This window comes from Mesocricetus auratus, unplaced genomic scaffold (assembly GCF_017639785.1).
Source record: "Mesocricetus auratus isolate SY011 unplaced genomic scaffold, BCM_Maur_2.0 Super-Scaffold_100023, whole genome shotgun sequence".
In the NCBI taxonomy this organism is placed as follows: domain Eukaryota; kingdom Metazoa; phylum Chordata; class Mammalia; order Rodentia; family Cricetidae; genus Mesocricetus; species Mesocricetus auratus.
Genome location: NW_024429204.1, coordinates 25,859,425 through 25,883,027, shown reverse-complemented (window position 1 = coordinate 25,883,027; position 23,603 = coordinate 25,859,425). Strand labels below are relative to the sequence as shown.

Below are 23,603 nucleotides of genomic sequence, written 5' to 3'. Positions count from 1 at the left end.
ACTTGCAGAAGAAAATGCCGCCCTGAACTTCTCAGGGATAAGTAACCATCGTGAAGTTTGGCAGCCGAGCTGGGAGCGCTGGGTGGAACGCACCTGACACCCGTTTTACTTTGTCTCCCATAGGGTGGGGTAGGGAGCATCAGGATAATTAGGGAACCAAGCAGACTAGCAAACGTTCCCCCCCCCAAAATGTCTCAGCTCCAGAATTTCCCCGGTTAATTTATAGTTCTGCCTTTGCCTCGTCTGCGTTGATCAGCATCATCCTGTAGCTGGCTTGCATACTAAGAGGCTGTGCGTGTGTGTATGTATGGGGTGAAGTTGCCCGTGTGTGTGTGTCGGGGGGGGGTCAGAGAATAATTTACAGCGGTTTTCTCCATCCGCCGTAAGGGTCCAGGCGATGGAACGCAGGTCATCAGTTATGGTGGCAAGCACCTTAACCCGCTGAACCTTCTCACTGGCCCTCTTTATTATTAGTGTGTGTGTGTGTGTGTGTGTGTGTGTGTGTGTGTGTGTGTGTGTGTACACATGTCACACACACACGTATGAGCATGTGCCTTGGTGCAAGCCTAGTTGAGTCAGGTCTCCTACGTTTACGTGGTGTCTAAAGATGGAACTCAGATCTTCAGGCTTGTGTGGCAAGCACCTGTATTTACCCCTTGGACTTTTTTGTTGTCCTTACTTTGATATCTAAAAAAAAACATTTGCTGTTTGCTTATTTATTTTTATTTATTTATCGAGGTATGCCATGACACGTATGTGGAGATCAGAGGACAACTTGTGGGAGTTGGTTCCTGGGGTGATGTTTTGTTGTGCTTTAACAGATAAAGCTTGCCTGAAGATCAAAGCTAAGCCGCTAGTTAGCCAGAGAGGCCAGGCAGTGGTGATAATACACCTTTAATCCCAGCACTCAGGAGACAGAGACAGACGGATCTCTGTGAGTTCAAAGCCACCTTGGGCTACACAAGATTGAGCCCGTCTAAAAGAGAGACAGAGCTCACGCCTTTGATCTCAGCACTGGGGAGGCACACTCGGATTCAGGCAAGCTTTATTTGTTAGAGCACAAACGAAATATCACCACAGGTTCTCTCCTTCTACCTTGTGAGTCTTGGGCATCAAACTTAAATCATCAGGTTTGACAGCAAGCCTCTTGACCCGCTCAGCCATCTTGACACCCAGACCACCACTCCACCTTGTTTTTTTTTTTTTAGAAAGCGTCTTTCACTTGCCGGTAGCTTACCAAATCAGCGAGGCTAGGTGGCCAATGAGATTCAGGGCTGGTTTGTGCCATCTATGACATGGGCCAGGCAGGCTCTGGTAAGCTCACCCTTCTTCCCTGCTGCCTCTTGTGCAGGTGTGACTTGTTCACTGCTTGTATAGGCTCCTCCAGCTGCGACTTGTCTCGTAGCTGTCCTTGTGGATAGGGCCTCTTCGGGGGGGGGGGGGGCGCTTACCACTTTCATCTGGCTGAGCCGATGGAATGCTATTGTTTGCCCACCCCGTCATCATCCGCTCTGGACGTCTCAACCTGCTCAATTGTGATTGCCTCTCCCCGATCTGAGGGCCCTGGGTGGCTGGAAAGCTCAGTGTATGGCCTCACTCTCAAGCCACTGTGCTTGTGCCCTGGGTGCTTGGGGGACTCATGCGTCTTTGCTGTAACAAAGGATATTGGAACTCACAGGGGATTTGGCCCGAGTCAGGTGTGAGTCGGTGGCCTTAATTCAGGTTCTCCCTGCAGGAAACCGGGGAGTGAGAATTTGTCACCTGTCTTCACCTGTCACCACCTTCCTTTTGCTACAGATACTCTGTGTCCAGGGTTTGCATCGATCTAAGTCGTGCAGTGACCAACATCCTTAGTGTTCTTTAAAAAGACAAAAAGCAAGCCAGGAGTTTTGTGAGAGTTCCCATGCCTTTTCTCGTTTCTAGGACTCTGCACAAGGCCTTAAACAGTTTCCCAAGTGAACAACTTGTCCCCATTTTCTGTTCTAAAAAACTGGTCAAAGAATTAGAGCAGGAGGAGATGGGAGAAGCGGCCGTATGTCTGTGTGTGTAGTACGAAGGCACCTGTATAATTTGCTAATGGTATATATGTGCGTGTAGTTTGCTGTGACGTGGCCGAGTATACGTGTGGTGTATTTATGTATGTGTGGTTTATTCATGGTGTGTTATCTGTCGTGGGATATATGTATACAGGGTATATGAGTTAGTTGTATGTGTGATTCATATATGTAGCATGCTGCATGTATGTGGTATGTGCATGCATAATGTGCGTGTGTGTGGTATATGGTCACATTGTGTGTGATATGTTGCATGTGTTTAAGTGGAATATGTGTGATGCATATCCACTGTATGTGTGGTGTGTGACATGCATGTGCATGTGTGGTTTGTATGTGTGTGGTGTGTATGTTTCATTTGTACATGTTAATGGCATGTGACGTGTTAAGTGTACGTTGTGCTTGTATGTGTGTGGTGCCCATGATGTAGTGTGGTGCCTACAGGTATATGGCGTGTGTAGTGGTTGTAGTGTGGGTTACGCTTGTATATGGCGTGCGTCTGGTGTGGTGTGTACTCATAATTATGTACATGTGTGTATACACATTGTGAGGGTATGGCTGTGAGCATGGCTCAGACAGACTTTCAGGTGAGTCTTCTCTATGCCACTTGTGATGACGTTTAGACAAAATGTTAAAGCATATCAACAGGAACAAGGGGAAGGCACCGTGGTGGCAGCTGCAGCGAGCGTCTCCTGTGACAATGAACCCTGGCCCCATGCCTTTTGTGAATAAGACGAAGTGGGTTAAGTGGCTTCCGGTAGTTTCGGAACTCAATGAACTCAGAGAGAAGCTCAGTGAAAACCCAAGGCAGCTGAAGATTTGGTCGGAAGAGGGTCCGTTCTCTTCCCCCCTCCCTCTGGCAGCCAGTGGCTAGACGCCCTCTGCCTCCATCTCCCGCCGAATGCGTGCATGCTTTAAGGGCCCCGGTTTCCTGCAAACTCTCTTGGATTTCTAAGCTCTTGCTCTGAGAGATTTCCGAGAGTGAGAGCTCTGAGGGCACAGTGTGTGTTTGCTTTCTTCTCTGCGCAGAAGAAAAACCCAAACAGGAAACGGGTTCAGGGGCAGCATGTCAGGACTGAGAGCAGCAGTTCAGAGCAGAGTCAAGTTGAGCTGAGCCTTTTTCCGGGACCAGGACTTCTGCAGCCACCCCAGATTGCAGGAGCCTTTAACGTAGAGTTTGAAATCTCGGAGGGCAGCCTAGCCCCGTCTTCTGCCTCTGGAACCGTGGAGTCCAGCCTAAATGGCCCTGAGTTATAGATGTTCAGGGCTCTGCCCTTGCTGTCTGCAGCCATCAGCCAATTACTACTCAGAAGCAACTCCTCCTTTCCCATCTCAGTATCTCTTACTTTCTTCTCACTCCCCCTCCTCCCCTCCCCCTCCTTCCCCTCCCCCTCCTCCTCTTCCCCCTTCCCTTCCCCTCCCCTCCTCTCCCCCTCCTCCCTTCCCCTCCCCCTCCCCTCCTCTTCCTCTCCCCTTCCCCTCTCCCTCTTTCTTTTGTGATGGCCAGGGCTATTTTAATCACTGAGAGAAGCGTTTGAGAAGTGTCCCTGCCATGTACCATGGGCTGCATGTAGCTAAGGATAGCTTTGGACGTAGCCCAACGCAAAATTGTGAACTTACTTAAAACGTGGCATTTTAAAAGGTCTTTTTTTTTCTTTTATTTTCCTTTATGAGATAGGGTCTCACCCTTGGTGGCCTGGAACTCACTCTGTAGACCTGGCTGGTCTTGAGCTCCCAGAGATCCACCTGCCTCTGCCTTTCTGCCTGCGTGAGTTTAGGTGTGCCACGCATGCGCAGGTGCCTGTGGGGGCCAGAAGAGGGTGTCAGGTGCTCTAGAACTGGAGTGACAGGTGGTGTGGGTGATGGGAAGTGGACCCTGGTCTTCCAAAAGAGCAGTAAGCATTCTTAGCTACTGAACGATCTCGCCACTCCAAACATGAGATGTCCTTGTATGATTCCACACATCGTTTTCCTTGTTGAGGAAAAACAAAACAAAACAAAACAAAAAACCCAAACTGTGGCTGTACTGAGACTCGTTATGTAGACCAGGTTGGTCTTCAACTCACAACAGATCCTCCTGCCTCTGCCTCCCACACACATGCTGGGATCAAAGGCGTGTGTACCTCTAATGCCCAGCACTTACATAGCCCTAGAGCGTGATCTTTGTAGATGACACCTCCATGTTACCAGGGCCAAAAGATTGGATGCTTTGCCGTGGTCTCTATAAGCGGTGCTTAAACTCTTCTTCTGAGACCGTGTTACTAGTGTTGGGAGGGAAATCGGTAATAGTGAAGGCTAGGATCTGCTGGGGGCTTTTGGAGTGCCGAGGTCTGCCATAGCTTACTTAATTCTTGCTGTCACTTGTTTACAGGAGAGGAAACTGAGGCCTGGAGTTTGAGTAATTCCTTCAAGGTGACCACACTGGTAAGTAGCAGAGTCTGCATGGGACCCTGGCTCTCCATCCTGCACTCTCCATTCTCATTCTGAACGTGCGGACAGCAGTGGCCAGGAGGTGGCTCTCACTTTGGTAGATGCATGTCTGCCCTGTTGAAGTGACAGCACACAATGCAGGCTGTTTTGTTTTGTTTTTTTCCTTTTGTTTGCGGCTGTTGAGTCAGATTCGTCATTTCAGTAACTAATTTTGGAGCGGTGGTGACACTTCTGCACTTCCTGTCCTAGGTAACGGTGGTAGCAAAGACTTTGGGAACACACACTGCGTGCAGTTACTACCTCCAGCCAGCTCTGATACAATTCTACAAAGCTGAAGTTCTTAGGAAGGAAGTACTTTGCCCCAGTCCCTCCGTTTTTGGGGTACAGTCAGTATTTGCAGCTGACTTGCAAGCTAGTGCTGTTAGCCAGTATAATTTTTGTTGCCCTCTGAGGGCACCTGCGAGAAAAATCGTTCCCTTTGAGCTCAGGTACACCCCCAGCTGCATCTTCTGTCTCCTTTTCCTGTGCCTCTTGGTCTGCTCCCCATCTTCTACGTGACTGGCCAAGCTGTGGTGAGACTTCATCATTGCATGGAGTCCTTACTGCAGCGTCCCCCGGCAGCCTCTGCTCAGGCATGCCTTTAATGTTTATTTTAATCGGGCTGTGCATGCGGCGAAACACAAGTCTTCGTCTTACAGCTGGATGGATGTTGACTGTCGTAACCCAACTTAACTGCCACAAATCAGGAGACTCGGTGTTCCCATCTCTCCGGGGAGCCCCTTAGCATTGCCTGAGTAATAGGCACTATGCTGATCTTTTTGTGTTTTTGTTTTTAACTTGCACATATGTAAACATAATTGTTCAACAAAGCATAGGTGATCATGTCATTTCGCCTGGCGGCGGTGGGGGCCGGTGGAGGGTGGCATATATGTCTTGGTACCATTAGGAGGAATGGATCTGCTAGTCTTTCTCTTAGTCTTTGTTCTTGGGGCCTTTTAAAATGTAAGCATCTTGTGCCCTCGAGTATCTCCTGTATTTCTAGACTTGTTATCACACAACATGCCCCCTGAATCCAAAACGGCTTTCGTATGTGTGGTCAGCTTAAGACACTCGGTTCAGTGCCAGAAGAAAGACTGTTGTACGTCATAAAGATGGTCTTCAGTGTGAGGCCTCATGGGATTTTTGGACCACTTGGGAGTTTTTCAGTTTTTATGTTGCATGCTAACATTAGTTGCTAAACCTGGAGTCAGCTGCATTTTGTAAGCATTTTATGTTTATTATTGGGTGGGGAGGGGACAGTATGCACGAACATGCAGACATCAGGTGACAGCCTTTGAGTCTGTTCTCTCCGTTCACCTCGCTGTGGGTTCTGGGGATTGAGCTCCGGTCCCCAGGCTTGTATGGCGAGTGCCTTCACTTACTGAGTATGTTGGCAGCCCGTAAAAGCTATAATCTTAATGCCAGTAGAACTGAAGCATGGATGAGCGGGATGAGCAGTTACATTGGATGTGGTGACCTGGAAGTCTCTGGTCGATGTGAAATGCCAAGCTGATTTGCATAGATGCTTCCCAGTACTAATGCAGAGTTGATGGAGAGAAAAAGCATTTGCCTCTTGGGACGTCTGTAAGAGTGTACGTTCCAGAACCAACGAGAAATTCAGAGAGACACATAAGCTAGGGGTTATGTATGAGCAAAAACCATGACATACGTGAGGCCTTTGTAGCCCAAGATTCCAAAGACTGGGGTTTTAATTCTACAGTGAGTCTAGAAGTGAGGCCTGATAGGACATAGAACTGATATCCAGGAGCCTTGGAGGTCTGATTTCCTTAGGAACATGGGGCTAGAGCTGGGTGGTGGTGGTGCCTTTAATCCCAGCACTTGGGATGCAGAGGCAGGAGGATATCTATGTGTTCAAGGCCAACCTGGTCTACAAGTTCCAGGACAGGCTCCAAAGCTACGTGGAGAAGCCCTGTCTCAAAAACCAAAACCAAACTAAGACAAAACAACAACAACAACAAAAAAAACCAAACAAAAAAACCCAACAACAACAAAAAGAAAATGGGGCTAGAAAACTGGAAGTTTAGCTTGAATTCAAAGAATGTTACCCACAAGAAATAAAAAACTTGGTACACACATACATGTTTGTGGAGTCTATATTTTTATTACTTATGACATGATATGCTTCAACTTGAACAATTAATATGAAAATTGGTCTAACCTGTACCACAAACACAGGCTTTAAGGATGTTTCATCAATGACTTCCTGACAGGACTCCCATAAAAAGGGAAAGCCTATCTCTACAGCAGTCACAGTTAAAGACAATAAGCCACTCATGAGGAAACCATTTGATATGCTGGTAAATTTGACCTTTCAATAAGACGGTGAGATAGTATATTTAAAATGGTTGAGGACTAATGATATCAAAAAGGGAAAGCAAGTAAAGAAAACAGGACTGAGGTCGAGGCCCGCCTGGTCTACAGAGCGAGTCCCAGTTCGAGGCCCACCTGGTCTACAGAGCGAGTCCCAGGATGCGAAAAACCAACAAAAAAAAGAAAGATTTGAAAACCAGCCAACACGCAACAAGAGTCATTTCATTTAAACTCTAAAAGAATGATTTGCTAAGAGCTATAGGACAGCATTAATGTTGCCCTTTGCTAAGTGCGTGCCAGACACCGTTAAGAGTTCTTTCATTAACTCACTTAGTCCTCAGTTGGGAGGGGGAGTTCTTACAGTCACCTGTGCTTTATCCATTTTACAATTCTAAGTGAAATGTAATCCCATGGTTTTCATGCCTGCCCTTTGCTGGCCTCAGCCTCTCTGATACTCTCCTCGCGCTGACTTGATTTGATGTCCTCGCTCCAAGTTGATTGTCATACACGGACACGTATATAAATACAACCTGCTGAGTCCGGTTTTTTGTTTTTTTTGTTTTTTTGTTTGTGTATGGCTTTTATGACTGTATTGGATAACCAGTCAGGGGCTCAAACCTGGGAGGGGCTGATTCTCTTTCTCTCTCAGCAGTCATTAGTTCCCTGTAGTTGTTTGTCTAGGGCTTGGATCTCCATGAGATCCTCCCCTTCCGTAGTAGCGTGTCTATTGATATTGTCACTGTTCCGGTCTTACTGATGCAGCCCTTTCTAAGTCACACGTAGGTACAGGAGCTGTTTGTTCTGCAGACGTATTCTGTGAAGCTGGGCTCCCTCCCCCCCATCCATCGATCTTTGCATTGTGTCCGGTGTCTTCCCTGTTAAGACACTGACACAGCTAAATAAATCCTGCTACTCACGGTTGCTGGGGTGAGTGACAGGGCTGGAATTTGACATCAACAAGAGCAACCATCGTGTGGGAAAGAGATTGCGGATCTGAAACAAGGCGTAGAGAATACTACTTGTCATCACAAGGTGGGACTAAAGGACGAGCCATGCGAGAAAACATACAAGTGAGATGTCCTGTAACCTTTGAGTTCTGAGATTTGTGAGCAGGTCAGCATCTAGGGGAAGACACTCAGTGAAGGGTGATAGAGTGTTGCTGGAGTTATTTTTTTTTTGTCCCGCCAGGTCCCACTGCTGATTTGCCCCAAATAAGCACACAGAGACTTATTAATTGTTAAACTGTTAGCTGGTGGCTAGGGCTTCTTAAGCTCTGTCTGAATTATTAACGCATTTCTATTAATCTGTGTATTTCCACGTGGTCTTGGCTTACCGGAGACTGTTCCGACCTGCTATTCCTTTGGTGGCTACATGGCATCTCCTTGCGGTCTCTCTCTCCCTCTTCTCCTCGTCTCCTAGTCCCGCCTATCTTCCTGCCTCCATCGGCTATTGGCCAAACAGTGTTTTATTCATCAGCCAATGAGAGAAACATGCACAGAAGGACATCCCCCATCAATAGAGCCTCAGTTTCCACCGTGGCATTTATTTATTTTTGGTTTTTGGAGACAGGGTTCATCTGTGTAGCTTTGGAGCCTGTCCTGGAACTCACTCTGTAGACCAGGCTGGCCTCGAACTCACAGAGATCCACCTGCCTCTGCCTCCTGAGTGCTGGGATTAAAGGTGTGCGCCACCAACGCCCGGCTCGCTGTAGCATTTATTGATGAGTCAATAAATGTTTACAGCAGTCTATCTAGGGAAAGAAAAAAAAATCCGTTTTGTAGCATTTCGTGATTTCTTATTTTAGACTAATTTTTTTTCAAAGACAGGGTTTCTCTGTAACTTTGGAGCCCATCCTGGAGCTGGCTTTGTGGACCAGTAATTTTATTTTTTTATTTTAATTTTGATGTGTGTGGGTGTATTGCCCGTTTGTTTATCTGTGCACTGCATGTGTGCAGTATCCAGGGAGGGCACAAGAAGGCATCAATTCCTCCAGAACTGGAGTTATAGATGGTTGTGAGCCGACCATGGGGGTGCTGGCAGCCGAACCCAGGTTCTCCGGAAGAACAGCTGGTGTCCTTCACCACTCCCTGGCCCTGTATTTGCTGGTTTCTGTGGTGCAGACACTTCCCAGGAGGACCACTTTCAGACCGGCAACACCATGTCTCTGAACTTGGAGTTGAAAACCTATGAACGTGGTCAGGGTCTCTTGAAAGAACACGCGCTGGCTCACGCACACGCTGGCTCCCGTGCTCCTGCTATTTTAAGCTCTGCCACTGGGCTGTGCACCTAGGAGTGGAATTTCCAGGAAGTAGTAATGTCACGGGTGATTCATCGGGGCAGGAAGAGACAATGGGACAGGAGCAGAGTTCTGCCCTTCTCCACCCCCCACCCCCCCCCCCCGTACTTAAAAACAAAACAGGAAAGCAGCCTTCTGCGGGTGTGAGCCGAGGCTGACATGGTCCTTGTACTACTGGTTAGAGTGGGAGCTATTACGTCTCTCTAAAGAGCAACCTGGCGGGATCTGTCGAGTTTCGAGTGCACATGCTCTCCGACTCCCCGGAAGTTCTGTCTCAAGGTTTTGTTTTGTTACGTTTTGTTTCACGGCAGCATCTTCTCATCATGGGGTCCACGTTTCCCTGGAATTTGCTGTGCAACCCAGGCTGGTCTCCATCTTGTGATCCTCCTGTCTCGGTTCCCCAAGTGCTTCATTTAATTGTCACAGCAAGACCCCGGGAACAACTTAGACATCTATCAATAAGGGGTTGATTGGATGAATACCCCTAAAGTAAGATGTCATCAGGGCTGCTGCTCACGGTAGTAAGCCTGTGTGCTAAGAAGACATGCGATCCCAGATACATACATTCTCTTTGTTGTTGATGAAATTTATTCTGTGACAACCGAGGACACTGGCTCCCCTCCCTCAGGATCCTCCAGTAGTAGTTCATCGGGGAAGGGTAAATCCCGTGTGTCCCTCTACCACCCATGACTGGCGGTTGACAGAACCAGACCTCTGTGGACCCAGTTCAGGCAACTGTGCAGTTGTGAGTTCATGTTTGCATTGTCTGGGTCATGTCCAGGAGATAGCATTGTGCAGCCCTCCCTCTTACCTTCTGACTCTCACATCCTTTCTTCTGACGTTCCCAGAGTGTTAGAAGGAGGCCTACACATGTCCTTTGGACCCAGCTGTCCCTTTTTCTCGGAACTTTGAACAGCCATAAATCGCTAAGTTCACTACCGTTCAATCATTGCAAAGAGAACTTTCCTGACAAAGGTTGAGAGTAGTGTGTGTCTGGATAGAAACATAAAGGGTTAGGAGACAGTTTGATACCGTGTCCATTTAGCTAAACACGAGTGTTAAGTCCCATCTTCCCAGGATGTATGACCTCCCAACCATGGATTTTTTTTTCATTGGATTTACAGTGTCAGATATGAACTCTGCCTTGTGGAGTCGTCATATGATCTTGTCATAAGGTCTCAAAGCGGTTGGGTGACCCGTAACAACGGTGTCACTATTGCAGGTATTAGGAACACCTTGCCTGGCCGATTAATGTTGTAATTTGTAGGGTTCACAGCGGAGCAAGGCCACTGGTGGGTTTTCTTTCCTAGCAGCTGGCATAGTGACTTTCATCATGAGACCTAGGGGGCAGAAAGGAAGCTTCCCGCTCAATTCCAGCTTGATTTCTCTGTCTTTCAACCAAGGCGTGTGGTGTCTTCAGCAGGGAGGTCTTACAGTCTGTTTTCAGTGGGCCATCAAAAAGCGAGAGTCTGTATCGTCTGGGGCTTGGCTGGCCAACAGCTCCTAAGGTGGCCATTGTACAGAAAAGTGTGTATGGTGGTCATTCACATCCGTGTTAAAGAGGAGGAGCATGGATGGATGTTTATACATATCTGCCTCCATGCACAGCATGCATGCTTACTCGATTGGCTCTGCTTAGAGTACAGCCAGAAGCATGTAGTGGATACGTGACACCTGACTGCATGTCCTTTTGTATGCATTTGGAGGGGTTTTTTTGTTTGCTTTTTTGTTTTTTTCAAGACAGGGTTTCTCTGTATTGTTTTGGAGGCCGTCCTGGAACTAGCTCTGTAGACCAGGCTGGCCTCGAACTCACAAAGATCCGCCTGCCTCTGCCTCCCAAGTGCTGGGATTAAAGGCACGTGCCACCAACACCCGGCTGCATTTGGAGTCTTAAAATTATTATTATTTATAGACAGAGTCTTGTTTTTATATCCCAGGCTAATTTTTAACTTGTTTTGCATCCCAGAACAGTCTAGAATGTGTGATCCTCCTCCCTCACCAGAGTCCTGGGATTTTAAGAGTGTACTACTATGCTGGGTCACGTATTGCTTTTTGATGGAGAATCATCTGTGGCTAAAAGACTACTTAGGACCAGGTGTAGAGACACTTGCTAATAATTCAAGTACTTGGAGAGGCAGGCAGAATGAAAAGGCCCGCCTGGGCTATATAGAGGAATTTCCTCACGGGACAAAACAGATTGCTTGGGGAGCCTCTCACCTGAGAGTACTTCCCATTTTTAGAGGGACTTAGCAAGTCCCCAAAGGGAACCCAGTGCTGAGTGCTTGCTAGGATCTCTCTGTGTGATTTGGTCTAGTCCATACGTGTGTCACTGTAAGTTTCCTCATCGACTCTGCCTGGACTCTCAAGCAATCCAGTAAATAGGCGATAAATAACTGTGAGTCCCATTTTCAAGATTGTGTGTGTGTGTGTGAGAGAGAGAGAGAGAGAGAGAGAGAGAGAGAGAGAGAGAGAGAGAGAGAGAGAGAGAGAGAGAGAGAGAGAGAGAGAGAGAGAGGAGGGAGAGAGAGAAAGAGAGAGGCAGACAGACAGAAAGAGAGAGAGAGAAAGAGAGAGAGAAAGAGAGAGGCAGACAGACAGAAAGAGAGAGAGAGAGAGAGAGGCAGACTGAGAGAGAGAGAGAGAGAGAGAGAGAGAGAGAGAGAGAGAGAGAGAGAGAGAGAGAGAGAGAGAGACAGAGAGACACTTGTGTTAAGTCCTGGCATCAGTAGAGGGAATTTGGTGGTGGCATTATTTAGGGGGTTTTATAAACAAGTTCACACAGTCATTGCTTAGCCATCCAAGGGATGCAGAAGGTCCCTCAGGCTTCCCTGCTACCTTCCACTAATCCTTGGTAGTCCCCCCCAGGGGTTGCAAGGAAGTATTCGGTCTATATTATTTGTCTCCACTTGAAGCCTGTTTGTTCTGGAAAACCAGAACTCTTTGTTTCTGGAGCAAATGAATCCCTGATGTGTTTAGGGAGCGATGAAGGTGGGAATTTGTCCCCCTGTGCCATCTGTTTTTAGACGTATTTGATCTGCCCACTGCCTGTAGAGGATGTATCATCAAAGGGCCCCACAGACACTGGCATCTGGTCACTGACAAAGAGCAGTCATGGCTTTTCTTAGCAAAATAGATGTCCCCAGAGGGGCCCTCATTGTTGGTGTTGTTTGCCGCGGCTGGCCACACGCTGAACTCCGGAGCTGTTTTACAGGACCAGAGGTTTCTGCTCTTGGCACTCCCTTGGTACAGTTTGGAAATAAGTTCCCTAAGTGGGTTATCCCTCCTGAAAGGCTTTTGTGACACTGTCTGTGATTGGGTGAACAGTAACCCAAATAGGTGAGGGACATGAGGATGGCAGCTTCAGCTTTCACAGAGTCAGGAGATGGCGATGGCAGCTTCAGCTTTCACAGAGTCAGGAGATGGCCTGAAACCAACCTGGTGTTAAGGGTATCGCTTCCTCTGTCACATGTTCCCAAGTGATGATTTGGCCATGGCAATTTTCATATCTCTCAAGGCAGTGTTTTTTTGGGGGGCGTTCATTCAGAGTTCCACTATGCACCCGGCATATCGTTGTCCATTCTGCAAGCTGGGACTCGGGGTTTTCGTTTACTGGAAGGTGGATGCGAATCAACAGTGTTATCTGACTCCAGTCATCCGGTCTTCATTGCCTGAGTAGAGGTAGGAAGCAGGTTTAAATACTGTTGCCCTGGGAGAGCCTCTTCTGATGGCCCTTTTCAGGCTCGTGTTGCGCGGTGTAGATTTTAAGTCGGCTGTTATCTTACTGGCTTTCCATAGCTTAGGAAAGGGCGCTGTCTCCGCGTCAGACGGTGAGTCTGGAAAGATGGCATGGGTCAACTTGCTTCCTGTACTCAGAGAGACCCAGACCCCTCTTGCTGGCATTCTTCCCGTTTGCAAACAACTCTAGCTTGATCTGGCTTCTGCAGAGAGGAGATTTGATTGTTTATTCAGTCAAAATGTTTAGAGATAGAATTTGAGGCGTAGAGCATCCAAAGCTTAAAAGTCTTGCCAAGTCTAGACAGTTTTTCATCTCTTGATGAAATACATTTCCTTTCCACATTGTGGCACCAGATAGCAGTAGTTCTAGTAACCGTAGCAAGGTCACCTTCCTAATAACCCAGCAAAAAGTCTCAGAAGCGATCTTACTGTCTGATGCTCCCCCCCCATAACATGCACATCCCTGAAACAGTCTGTGTTGCCAAGTGTACTCATTACTCTGAACATTGTGGGCCAAATGCCTGCCCCCTGGAGAAGTCAGGCTGGGTCTGCATGTCTCTTGGGACACTGGGACAGAGAATGAGGCAGTCTGCTAACCGGTTTTGATGGGTGGTTAGACAAGAGCAAAGGCTGTCCAACCTGGTAGGTTTCTGATTCCTGTTTACTTGATGAGTGAACGAACGGAGAAATGAACAGGGGGAGGGCGTGAGGGAGAGCCTGTTGTAGGGTTCTTGCCTTGCGTTTAACAGATGGAGAAGGTGATGCAGCCTTGAAAGGCAGCCAATCCATTAACTGAAATATTTAACAAGAAACATGAAGAAGACTGACATTTGATAGCTGTTTCTAGGTGTCTGAAGGGCATCGACAGGGCAGGAGCTACGGTTGGGTCCCTACTCTGTGTCCCAGGTGATGGGATAATAGACACTTAAAATTTTTATTGGGAAAGCAATTTGTGCTGACTACAGGAAAATCCCAAAATGGGCCACCCAGGTGTCTCAGTGGTTAAGGGTGCTTGGGGCCAAGCCTGATGGTCTGAGTTCAGTACCCGGGACCCACAGATAAATGTGAGAACCAACTCCCACAAGTTGTCCTCTGGCTTCCTCATGTTCACACCCCCTCCTCGCTGCCCCCAATGTACCCTGAAAGTCTTATTAACTTCACTATGTAGGACTGATTGTAATTAATATTTGGATATGTCTTTCATTCTTTTTTCATTGCATTTGGAAACATAAATGCTTATATGCTTGCCTATTTCCAGTTTGGTTGTGTAGCCTTTGAATTCTCTGCAGTCCTCCTGCCTCAGGCTCCTGAGTACTGGGATTAGAAGTGCACACCACCATACCTAGGCCGTACTTAATCTTGATGATTTCTGTTTCTCAGGAAAAGAAACTGTCTTAGAGAATTTTAGAGGCCTGGGCATTGATGAGATCAGAGTTCTGTCTTCTGCCAGGCTCACAAACCCCCTTTGGTTTTCAAGGGCTTTGGGGTTGGCTGCTGTCTGCCTGGCAGGCTGCACCGTATAAACCAGGATGTGGTTAGGATCTGCTCTTAGAATGTTGATCACGTTGCCTCTGCGTGTCCGCTCATCCGGGCACCCAGTCTAGTATTCAGGAGTGATTTCAGGCAGTGCTTCTTTGGGCGCCAGTGAATGAGGCAAGTCCCTGCTTCCCTGGAGTTTGAGCGTAGCTGTGTTCCGCATCCGTTCTGGTTGTTAGTCAGCCCTCTGAGAGCACGTGGGACTGTGCTATGGACAGCCGCACTAGTCTGCAGCCTCTGTTCTGGAAGCACAGAGCGCAGCTGATAGCTGGGAGACCTTGTATAATGTATATACTCCTGTGGGTTGCCGCTCCTAACGTGAGTGTGAGTGTGTGTGTGTGTGTGTGTGTGTGTGTGTGTGTGTGTGTGTGTGTGTGTGTGTGTAGGCTCGAGGCATGCCTTCTCTTGTCTCACTTTCCTGGATCTGTCTGTGCAGCCTACCGCTGTGTACTTACGATAGCCTTGATCAGCTTCCGAAAGGGAGGGAAGTATGTACCATGTGAGTGTGTCCTCTCCTATTCCTTGTCATTGGCTTTTTTAACCCTGGGGAGACAGGCATAATTGCCCCATCGGGCAGAACAGAATGGGAGGTGGGGGCTTGGTTGTGCCTATGATTTGACCCCAGGTCCGGATACTGCTCCACATTAGGGGGCTCCTTTTAATGCACCGGCTAGAACCTGGGACTTTACCTGCTTCCGAAACTCCAGGTAATTTGATAGTTTCATTCCATTCATTCATTTGGAAAAAATACTTGTTTTGGGGCCTATTCGTAGGAAAGCTGTGAAGTCCTAAGATCCAGGGTAACTGAGACCTGTCTGTGTCCTCTGAGAGAGACCCTGAAGTCTGAGCTAAGTTATCGGAAGTGTGCTGATGTTTCTGCCTTGTCCTTTGGGTGGTGAACCATTCAGGGCCGATAGGTGGGGTGCTCTGAGCTTCGAGCTCCGGAACTCCCAGTTCATACGGGCTAAGTAGGCAGAAAGGAGGGTGGGTTTCAGGCTCACGTCAGTCCGGGCCTTGACTTTGTCTCTGTGGTCTCTGACTCTGCACATCTGTCTCCTGGCTCTTCTTGTTCTCAGCTTCCCGTCCTTCAAGTAGTTTCAAGGAGAGAGCTATCATCTCTCTGTAGAGCCCGCGAGTAAAATTGCCTCTCTCCCCCTCTGGTTGAATCCTCTCAGGACCTGCGTCTGTTTCTCAGACCAATCACGGTGGCAGAGGACAGGGCATAGCATTGTCTTAGACCGTTCAGGACCCGCTTTAAGAACTGAAGACAAGTCTGCATGGGGGGTGGTGAGTGGAAGAGATGCTACCAAGAGGCAGTGAGGGTCTCCAAGTCTCCACGCAAGGACAGGCACACAAAGGTGTGTCAGGACCGTGGTCACTCTTCCCATAATAAATTCACCTTCCAGTAAGTGGACGTTGGTAGCTTTTGGAATGCTCAGCATTTCGCACATTTTTGTGGTGACTTCTGATCATGTTTCTGTCAAAAGGGGAACAGTTTCCTTTTGATAGACGAGGAAACCAGTGTGGGGAAGTTAGGTTACTGCTGGTGGTAGTCGGGCCCTAGGAAACCAGCCAGATGTGTTTGGGCTTGTGGATCCCACTTCGTTTTCCTTTTGGGATGGTTTGTAGAGAAAATAGATCCTTAGTGGAGGCCCTGAAAAGGGGGTTTCTAATGAGTCTTCGCAGTAAGCAGGGCCTTGGGAGTAGTTACTGCTTTTCATTTCCAGCTTTTATAGGAGAATCCTGTCTGCCTTTTTCCAGTTAGGCAACCGTGGAAGGGAGGAAGTCTCTTTCCCCAGGGCTCAGGGAAGTAACAGATAATTGAATGAACCCCCAAGAAAAGCAGAACCATTGTTGACTTCAGAGGACATGGTGGCTTTCAGACGCTTTTACAAAAATGAGTTTTCTCTTCTTTCAACTCTTCTGCCCGAGGCTACTTTTTTTTTTAAAGCAATAAGAGTAACCATTATGTAATCTATACAATGCCTCCATCCCTTGGGCCCAAGTTAACTGTGCCTTCAACAATGCACAATGTCTTTTCATGTTGGCAAAGAGTTTACATAAAGCTAGTGGGAGTCCTAAATTAAACTGCCAAAGGAAAGAGCTGGGGTTTCTGGTTTTCTCCAGACACTGCAGAGACAACATCCCACAGGGCAGGAAGCTAATGTGCTGCCGTGGTTTTGTGCTGGAGAGGGATGTAATGCCGTGTGCTGTGTGTGCGTGGCATGCATGCCCTGAACACGGTACCCGGGTGGAAGGGCACCTGCTTGTTCATAGCCCCCCCCCCCACCTCTCTGCTACCCGGGTAAACACACGAAACCAAAAACGGAGGTCCAAATGGTAGCTGGTGTCTAGCTGACAAATGAGGTTTTGCGAGTGTCCTAGTTTGTTTTCTGTTGCTTGACCAAAAGCAGGCTGGGGGAGGAAAGTTTATTTGGTTTACAGGAATGGGTCTATCCATCATCAGGGCAAGCCAAGGCGGGCGCTGCAGTAGAGACCATGGGAGACTCTTGTTTACCGTTGCAATTTCCCCCGGCTTGCTCCTGTATCTTCCTTACACAGTTCAGGGCCACCCGCCCGGGCATGGTGTGGCTTTTAGTGACCTGGGCCTTCCTGTATTGACAATCAGTTGAGGGAATGCCTCAAAGACATGCCCATAGGCCGGTGGTTTTCAACCATCTGAATGCTGCGACCATCTTATACGGTCCCTTATGTTGTGGCGACCCCCAACCATAAAATTATTTTCATTGCTACCTCATAACTGTAATTTTGCTACTGTTATGAATTGTAATGTAAATCCTGATATGCAGGATATCTGATATGTGAAAGGGTCATTTGACCACCAAAAGTGTTCACGACCCACAGGTTGAAACTCCTTTGAGAGGCAGTTTCTCAGCTGGGATTCCTTCTTGTCAGTTATGTCTAAGTTGGTGCTAAGTTGACAGAAACGGCAGCAGTGACTTCGTTGCTGTTGTGGGAGTTCTTGTGTCTGTTCGGCCGCCTCCCCAGCTCATTACCTGTCTAGATTTCCCTTAAGTTCTCTGCTTACTGTTCTGGGTCTCGGACAAAGAGGCGTTCAAAGCTCAGCGTCCACTCCCAGTAAATAGCCATCCGTGGGCATCCTCTCCTGATTTATGTCCATCCATTCCCGTCCGTGTCATTTTTATCACTCTGGACGGCGGCTCAGCCGGGCCTAGGAAAGGTGTGAAGTAAATAGGATGTGAGAAATAAATGCCTGTGCGTGAAATGACAGATGAAGTCGTTTTACCTCTTAAACAAAAGTTTATCCGGGCTTGTTGTGCTCCCAGAGGATGACTTGGATGGCTGTCATTAAGTGTGAAATTGAGAGTGCCTTACTATAGCAGACCCTGGCTATAGAATGGGATTGATGACACCTGGGAGGGGCCACTTACGTCGTATGTGCGTACATGCTAATACTAATGTATGTGTATATAAATCTAGCTGCCTCTGACCAGGGTTTCCAAATTTGTTTGTAGAGTTGAGTCACCTACAGAGGTCTTAACATTCAAAGCTGTAGACAACACACTAATAGATTTAATTTACTAACTCTTGGAGGACACAGCGTACGTGTGTGTGCGTGCGTGTGTGCGTGCGTGTGTGTGTGTGTGTGTGTGTGTGTGTGTGTACGTGTACACACCTGTGGAGATCACCTCGTGTGCTGTTTCCTCTTTGGATGATATCCTCCTTGATTTTTGAGACAGGTCTCTTACCTGGCTTGGAACTTGCCATTTAAACTAGGTTGGCAGATCGAGCTACAGGGATGCCCCTGTCTCTGTCTCTCTGTGGCTGAGTTTACAAGCTCACATACTGCACCAGACTTCTTCTTTAATGTCGGTGCTGAGGCTGGAACTCTGGTGCTCAGGCATGTATGGCAAGCCCTTAACTGACTGAGCTGTCTCCTCCGCCACCGTCAGCAGTTTGTAAGCTCCTCATGGGATCCCAGTTGCAGACAGGCTCTGCAGCAGTATCGTGTGACACCTGTAACATGATCGTGGGTGGTGACACGTGGCAATGGCCATTGGCATTTACTGGCTGGTGTCTCTAGGCCAGGGCATCTACTCAGTTTTTACAAATGTCCCCACTAGTCCTCCCTGTGCTCTCTGTAGGAGGCTGGAGAGGGACAGGAGGGGCTGGAGCTTCCAACTGGTGTCTGTAGAGTTGACTGGCCCAGATTGGCAGGTAAAGACCAGAAAGAGGAGGCTGGCCGCTGGACTTACCTTGCTGCCCCTGGGAGACCGCTGCGGTTGTCTGTAGTCCGAGATTGAGGTTTCTGTTGTTGTTACCACAGGATAACCTGTCCACATCCTGGTGGATACAGCTGTCCTTTTAATAACCACAGTGGGTTCAGGAGTCAATATTCAAAACCATATTTTGCAAAGTTGTACACTGAGGGAGAGTTTATTTTGACTTGTGGCTTGGAAGGAGAGAAAGAGCACGGTAAACCAGGCTATTAATCTCGGGTAGGTTGATTCTTCCGTGAAAACCACCACCGTGTGTGTCTCAGGAAACTAGATTAAATAAATTAATGAAACGTTGCCTTGTGCTTATGATTTACTTTCCCCCCAGAAGGACGGGAGGCATAAATAGGACTGGGGATTGCCATACGGTAAGAAAGGGGCGTCATGCACACCGGACGTGTGTGGAGATTCTGGAGAGTTCTGCTGGGAGTGGGAGAAGGCTAGGGAAGGGGTGCTTGGGAGAGTAGGAAGACTGGCGAAGGTACAGCGACAGAGAGTGACACTGGCAGGGGCTCTGCAGGCGGCTGAGAATTCCACCAGGAATGGCGCCATTCCCCATGGTCATGGGAGACTGGAAATGTACATCAAATGGGTGTCTCTACTTGTGCTTTTCTTCACGCAACAAACACGTCTCCTAACTTGTTTTTATTTCAGTGTTGGAAGACATTTGGGTGATAAGGATAACAACTTGCCCTGAAAATATCCCATACCGAAGTTTGCACATTGCCTATTAGGAGCTGTTATTATTATTATTATTATTATTATTATTATTATTATTGAAAACAGGATCCTTGTTCATGCCTCGGGAGTCAGACTGGCCTTTGAAAATGAATTCAGTTGTTTTCTGGCAGTGTAGACAGAAACCTCTGTGAGCTTCATGGCCTAGATCTGATGTCTGTTGGGGTGGATGGCTTTGTTTTGTTTTGTGCACTTATAGACAAGTTCCTTGGCACCTTGGACTCTCAATTGTTTTTAAATGTAAATGTTAGACTAAAGAGGACTTTCAGAGTTCTTTCCTTCAAAAATTAGGCAGCTGGCCAGGCGTTGTTGGCACACGCCTTTAATCCCAGCACTCGGGAGTCAGAGGCAGGTGGATCTCTGTGAGTTGGAGGCCAGCCTGGTCTACAGAGCGAGTTCCTGGACAGCCTCCAAGACAATACAGAGAAACCCTGTCTTGAAAAACAAAACAAACAAACACAAAAATTAGGCAGCTGGTTGGAAACTCTGCAGGCTGCCATGGTTACCTTTGTCAGCTTGATACATTCTAAACTCACCTGGTGGAAGAGTCTAGGTGAAGGATTGTCTAGACTGTTTAGATCAAATTGGCTTGTGGGTGTAGACCGAGTTATTGTCCCACCTACTCCCACCACCCTTCAGTCCCAAATAAATATACAGAGACTTTTATTAATTGGAAACTGTTTGGCCAATGACTCAGGCTTCTTACTAGCTAGCTCTCTCTCAATTATTAACCCATAACTACTAATCTATGTATTTCTTCATGGCCTTATCTTACCAGAGAAATCCTGGCGTGTCCTATCTTCCCTGTTGCTACATGGCGTCTCCCTCTGCCTTCCTCTCCCCAGAATTCTCCTTGTCTGGTAGCCCCACCTATACTTCCTGCCTGGCTACTGGCCAGTCAGTGTTTTATTCATCAACCAATAAGAGAAACGTATGTACAGAAGGACGTTCCCCATCATGTGAGCATGTAGGTGAGAGTCTTGGCTTCATTTGTTGAGGAGGGAAGACCCACCCACTGTGAGTGGCACCATTCCCTAGGCAGGGGATCCTGAGCTTTGTTAGAGTGGAGAGGGCAAGCTGAACACAGGCATACATGCACACACTATTTCATTGCTCTGTTCTGGACTGTGGATGCCATGTGAAGGCGGGGTTCAAATGAGTTCACCAGACCCAAGATAAATGATGAATAGGTATTTATTAGGGAAGCGCTTACGCAGATAAGAGTAAATAGCCACCTCAGGTCTTCCTGCTCCAGGAGATGCAGTCTCTGCCCTTCCCATGCTCTCCACAACCCAAGAGAGTTTGGGCCAGCCCCTCCTCTACCTTATAATAGGCATACCTGCACCTGAAACCACGCCCAAAGGGTGTGGCCACCACTGAGAGTTCACTGGCAGGGCAAGATGCCAATACAATTCCCTCTTTGTCTAAAGAAGGTTTTAAGCCTTATACAAAAACTATACATAACGCTAACAAATAACAACTATATTCCAGGAGAAGGAAAGGTAAAAACATACACAAATTCAGACCTAGCGCCAGCAAGAGCAACATTGAGCAACAGACACATTCTGCAGTCATGTGACCATTTCAAGTTCCTGCTGCCTCGACTTCTTGCTTGATGGATGGTAAGCTGAAATTGTGAGCTGAAATAAACCCCTTTGCCCCCTGAGTTGGTTTTGTCAGCTCATTTTTATCACAGCAACAGGAAAGGAAACTAAGACCTAGGCACACACAGAACAAGTGACCTGTTGCATGAAAATGTTAAGTTACGGAAATGGGTGCAAAAGCTCTTTTCTCTAAACTCGTGAGTTGAGGCAAGCCTGGAGCTCAGGCGAGGTACCGTTCTCCTCCTTTGCCTCCCTAAGGATTACAGCTGAGGGAAGGATGCGTCCCTTGGTGTCTACGTCCTAACATGAAACCTCTACCAGGGCTTTAGAGGGGAAGCTGTCTAAACCAGTCTTGTGCAGTAGACCACCTTGACCCCCCCCCCCAAGCCTTGTGGGACATCTTTCTTTCTCTAACTGGAAAAAGTAACTGTGAGAAGCAGAGTTCACTCACACGTTTTGCTCCTGCATGGCTTACCCTGTCGCTCTGTTCAAAGTTATGACTTTCAAATACTAGTGTCTATAGCTAGTGACTTAGTCATCACTTAGGCTACTCATTCCTCTTGGGTGTAGGGCTGTGGTGACATTAGCTCCAGGATTGGGCTAAGTCAGTACTGATACCGAGTACAGGGCTAGCAAACCGGCTTGGCCTGTGCCTGTGGGAAGCTCCCAGTGCTTAGGAAACCGTCCTGTCCCAATGGCAAGATGCTGTCAACAAGACCGCATGCCAGGGCCCAGAGGGGGGGTGAGGGGGGTAGGGGGAGCGTGTCAGACCTGGTTTGTTAAAACTGGTAAATTGCTGGACATGGCAAAGATCCCAGGCAGGCAGGTGGGGCTGGAGGTGCTGAAGGCAGTAATGGACAGTCCCTAGTGCCAGGAGAGATTAGAGGAAGCATCAAGGTTAAGCTTATTATAATAGCATGAGGGGTCCTGTGATTTGGGGACTCTCAGGACAAGGACTTCCTGTGACATCTCTTTGTCCTCCCTCCCCCCTGATTTCTTGAAGCTGAAGGAATAACTCCTTTATTTTTTTAGATTTATTTATTTATTATGCATAGTGTTCTGTCTGCATGTATGCCCATAAGCCAGAAGAGGGCACCAGATTTCATTACAGGATGGTTGTGAGCCACCATGTGGTTGTTGGGAATTGAACTTAGGACTCCCCGGAAGAGCAGCCAGTGCTTTTAACTGCTGAGTCATCTCCCCTGCCCCAATTCCTACTTTTTAAGCTTAGAGGTTCTATCATCTATGTCAGTGGTTCTCGACTTTCCTAATGCTGCTATTGTTTAATGCAGACAATTCCTTGTGCTGTGGAGACCCCCCAGCCATAAAATTATTTTCCTTGCTACTTCATAGTTGTAATTTTGCTGCTCTTATGAATTGCATTGAAAATATCTGATATGCATGATATCTGATAGGCGACCCCCTGTGAAGGGGTCCTTTAATTCCCCCAAAGGGGTTGCAGCCCACAGGACGAGTGGCCACCCCTGATGTGTGTCGTTGGACAGTTTCCAGGCTTTGTACTGGGGTAAGATAGCGTGCCTTTCATCCCTGTGAGGGAAGGCTAGTTCATGTAACTCTGGGTGTCTCCCTAGCAGGGTGCGACACAGGCTGGGCTGTGTCGGCTACATGTCTACTAAGATATCTGCGGCACGCTGGTGAGCTTCTGTCTGTGGGACTCAAATCAGTGTCATCTCCAACAGTAGTTCCCAAAGAGCATAGGAGACTCAGAACAGTAGCAATTGACAGCCCCAAGTGCCTGTTTGTGCGTAGATTCCGTTGATCAAGGCAATTAATGGGGCAAGTTGTGTGCACTTGGGGATAATTTAAGAGATATTAGCTTGTAATTAAAATTTCCAGGTAAGTTGGCTTTACTTCATTGGTATCATATTACCTGCCCCCCCCCCTGATCCTGTTTCCATTAATAGATCACCAGCCACCTCTTTGTGGTGCTTTCCGTATCCCTTGGCCACATCTGCATTCGTCTGCCTAAAGCCTTCCATTCTAGACCTTTCAAGACGTTAAAGGATTCATCTCTGCTCCCATCCTTTTACCAGTGAGTTTTAGCATCCCTGGCCCTTCTACCATTTTCCCACAGGGATGTATATTTTATATATAAATAGCACCTTATTATTATGCAGGTGATTTTGTGCTTTAACCTTTCAGCTTAATAGCCGTCACTTCTGTATGTTTTTGTTCTGAGAGAGGATCTCGTGTAGTTCAGTTGGCTGTGAACTCAGTGTGTACCAGCTGGGGATTACCTTGAACATCTGATACCTCTGCCTCTTGAGTGCTAGGATTAGTCTAGACAAGCCTGTGCCACCATGCCCAGTTTATGTGGTATTGGGGAATTGAAACCAAGGCTTCATGCATGCCCCAGGCAAGCATTTTAGCAAAGGAGTTACTTTCCCAGCTCCCAATAACCATAAAACTTTAAAAAAATTGTTTTGGAAGACTTATTAATTTATTTTTGGTTTTTCGAGACAGGGTTTCTCTGTGGCTTTGGAGGCTGTCCTGGAAGTAGCTCTTGTAGACCAGGCTGGTCTCGAACTCACAGAGATCTGCCTGCCTCTGCCTCCTAAGTGCT

General features: G+C 47.6%; 1 protein-coding gene across 7 annotated transcripts in view; it reads left to right on the top strand.

Moving 5' to 3' along the window:
* Window positions 1-4,416: 4,416 nt before the first annotated feature.
* Window positions 4,417-23,603, top strand: part of Cyrib (CYFIP related Rac1 interactor B) — an 80,969-nt gene continuing 61,782 nt past the window's right edge. For 6 of the 7 annotated variants that reach the window (XM_040730615.1, XM_040730607.1, XM_040730608.1 and 3 more), the window contains exon 1: window positions 4,417-4,475. The gene's annotated coding sequence lies outside the window, so the exon portion shown is untranslated. The remainder of the gene's footprint in view (window positions 4,476-23,603) is intronic. The other variant, XM_040730612.1, reaches the window with a different exon arrangement.